The sequence below is a fragment of the Triticum urartu genome, chromosome 6A, assembly GCF_056163025.1.
Source record: "Triticum urartu cultivar PI428250 chromosome 6A, HENAU_Tu73, whole genome shotgun sequence".
NCBI classification, from domain to species: Eukaryota; Viridiplantae; Streptophyta; class Magnoliopsida; order Poales; family Poaceae; genus Triticum; species Triticum urartu.
In genome coordinates this window covers 343,171,222-343,174,866 of record NC_141878.1, presented here as the reverse complement: position 1 = coordinate 343,174,866, position 3,645 = coordinate 343,171,222, and positions in this window count along the sequence as shown.

Below are 3,645 nucleotides of genomic sequence, written 5' to 3'. Positions count from 1 at the left end.
TGACATGTCTTGTCAAAGCAGAGATCGTGTCCCCTTATTACGGGATTCTCATCAATACGGGCGTGGGTAACCCAACCGTGCCATCGATTACGGCGCTTCGGGGATAAGCGAGTTTTACCAGGCTAGTGGAGGCGCATAGTTTTGGCCTCCCTTATAAAGGTATAAGGTTTAACCTTTCTCTACCCACGCCTTCTTCCTCTTTGCCCATCCATTGTTGCGCACTCGAGCCCCAACGCCCAAGTCCACATCTTTCTCCTCAACCTCCTCCAAACATGTGGATGGCTTCCTCCATTACGGAGGAACACATCAAAAAGCTGCACGGAGCCGGATACTTAGCCGCGAATATCGCGCATCGGCTGCCCGCTGCGGGGCAGATCGTCCCTACCCCAGAACCCCATGAGAGGGTAGGTTTCCTCCACCACTTCCTCCGCGGACTGGGGTTTCCCCTTCATCCATTCGTCCGCAGTCTCATGTTCTACTACGGGCTGGACTTCCATGATCTGGCCCCAAACTTCATCCTCAACATTTCGGCGTTCATCGTCGTTTCTGAGGCTTTCCTCCGCATCCGCCCCCACTTCGGCCTATGGCTAAAGACCTTCAATATCAAGCCGAAGGTGGTGGGCGGCCAACAAGCAGAATGCGGCGGAGCCATGGTGGGCAAGATGCCCAACGTTATATGGCTTGAAGGCTCCTTCATGAAGACCATAAAGGGGTGGCAATCGGCGTGGTTCTACATCACCGAGCCACGCGACACCAAATGGGTGGCTGCCCCCAAGTTTCGATCCGGATTCCCTACATGGCTCACTTCCTGGAAAGAGAAGGGTCTATCGTGGGGTTCATTGGTGGAGCTGGACGGAGTCCAGAAATGTATCTTGAACATGGCAAGCAAGAAGCTCAAGCTTGTCAACATAGTCCAGGTCATGATCATCCGTCGGATCCTCCCGTGCCAACAAAGGGACTTCAACTTGTGGGAGTTCGACCCGGCCTAGCACCAGACTCTGAGTGAGCTCTTCGACACGACGCACAAGGACGTCTGGAAAGTGCTGTTCAAGGGCGCGAGGTCCCTCCCTCTCTCACCGAGGACCGCGAGCTAAGCGCAAAGTGCCGAGCGCATTCGGTGAGTTCTATACATCCGGTAGGATATTTATTTCCCCTAGCTTAACCATTGCGGGGTCTGATCTCCATGCCTTTGACAGGACTGGGTGGAGATGTCGGGGCAGATTAACTGTCCGGCCCCTCTGCCCGAAGACACTGCGGACGCTCTCCTGACGGAGATGTTGACTCCGGCTCCTTACAAGGTGCCGGAGAAGACCAAGAAGGCCAAGGGAACCCGAAAGAGCTCCCGGTGCTAGGTGTTATCGGGCTCATCGTCCGATAACTCCACGACGCACTCCTCCCCCGAAGACGAGGAGGAAGATGAAGATGTTCCCCCTCCAGTCAGGGGAGACAAGTAAAGGAAGGCCGCCCCTACTGGGGGGGGCGAAGGGTCCAAGAAGGGAAGGACTCTCCTTCCGGACTACTCCACCACCGCCGCCGAAGGCGAAGACGAGTGGCTGCTAAGGGCCAAGCCCCTGGCAAAGTCGTTAGTATTTGGATACCAGAGTAACTCATAGTATTCCTTTGACACACTACTTCTCCTAACGCCGAATTATTATTGTGCAGACCCCCCCCCGAACCCGTATCGACGTATCCTCGTCGGACGGCTCCCTGGGCTCGTCGGATATGGATAATGATCCACTTCTGACCGCCACCTCCCCTTGCTCTACGGACAACGTCGAGGTGTTGTCTCAAGAGGCACTGGGTCGAGGGGAGACAGTCCCGGAGGCGCCTCAAAGCGACCTTCCGGACTCCGGGAGCAGGGGGAGCAAATCACCCGAGGGCTCCGAGTTTGGCCCTCAGCCGAACACCGCGCCGGAACCTCCAGTTGTTCCGGACTCGGGCAGGCGGCCTCCTTCCAAGAGGGGCAAGACGCCTATGCCGGTGACCTCTGCCCATCCATAGGCACCGGACAGTCTGCTGGGAGCGCTTCGCAGCGCTTCTATTGACGAAGAGCACCGCACTATTATGAGTGCGATGGTCCAGAAGGTTCAGTCTGCCAAGAGTGGACTGACTGAAGCCTGTGCCAGCCTTCTAACATGCTTTGAGGTAAGTTTTTGAAATATAGGAGAAATAGTACCGCATAGACAGTAGCCCCTGATGCTCTGTTCGGTGTTCACAAAGAAAAGCCGAACAGTGGATCAAACAATATCGCAGGAGTCTAATATAAGTTTGTCTATATGCGTATGCAGGCTTCGCTGTTGGCCTCTGCCGCACTGACTGCGGAGGTCGCCGCATTGAAGCAGGACCTTAAAGGGTCCAAGGACGAGCTCGGCCTTGCCAAGAGGCAACTTGGGGAGAACAAAGATAAGTAGTACCTAGTCTATGGATATATATAAAAAGAATGTGATTGCAAAATGACAGGATCATCGTAAATTTGCCAGGGGCCACGACCGAGGTGGCGGCCCTGAAGCAAGCACTATTCGAGGCCGAAAACAAAGCGGCCAAGGAGCGCACCGAGCGGAAAAGGCATGAGGCACGGGTGGGCGAGGTGCAGCAAGAGCTCCACGCTCTCGTGACGAAGCACGAGGCGTTGGAGCTTGACTTGAAGACGCGAGAGTCTGAGCTTGCCCCGGCCCTTGAGAGCGCAAAGAGTGCCAAGGCCGAAGCCCAAAAGGACCTCCAGGATATTGATGCGATGAAGAAGATAGTGGCGGGTAAGGCATTCTATATGCAAAGCAAGCATGCGAAAGTAAAGTACTTGTTACTTACCCGAATTCGGAGCTCTCCAGGAGCATTCACAGATTTGCCCCGCAGCGTGTCGGATGCCGCAACGTTTTACCAGGCTGAGGAGGGAAGCTCAATGGAGAAGTTGTTCTGGGCCCAATATACTGGGACAGAACACCCGATGCCTATGAGCGACCAGCTAAAGCAGTTGGTCGAGCTACACAAGGCGGCCGAATAGGCCATGAAGGGCTTTATAGTCCGGCTGTGGCCTGGCGACGCCCTTCCGAATAGCTACTTCAGCCTGGTGAGGCGACTTGTGGATGCCTGCCCACGGCTGGAAGTCGTCAAGCGGTCCGTCTGCATCGAAGGTGCACGCCGGGCTTTCGCCCGTGTGAAAGTGCAATGGGCCAAGCTAGACGCCGTGAAGCTGATCAAGGAATGGCTGCTGGAGGGCAAGGAGCATCGCAACCCCGAGATGTACTATGAGGGTGTCCTGAAGGGTGCCCGTCTCGTAGGGGACGAGTGTATCAAAGATATAATATTTGAGTAAACCCGCTCGTGTAATCCTGTAGTTATGAAAGCTTGTTCATATGCGCTATGCAACGCTTGTTTGAATTAAAAATATTACCTTCTGTTTGGCTATTTATCAAATCTGAGAGATGGCTAGTCATCGGCTTCTGCCCCCACGCCACGAGTGCTGGGGTGTTCGGGATAAACCTGAGCACTCTTGTTCCCATTGTTGGGTCCTTCGAGGGAGGTGCTCAGCACAACGAACAAGGCAATCGGACTATAATGCGTTATCACTCTCACTTAGCCATAGAATTATATAATTTTAAATTTCGGCGAAGCCCCTAGTATTCGGAAGGCCGAATCTGGGGTGCG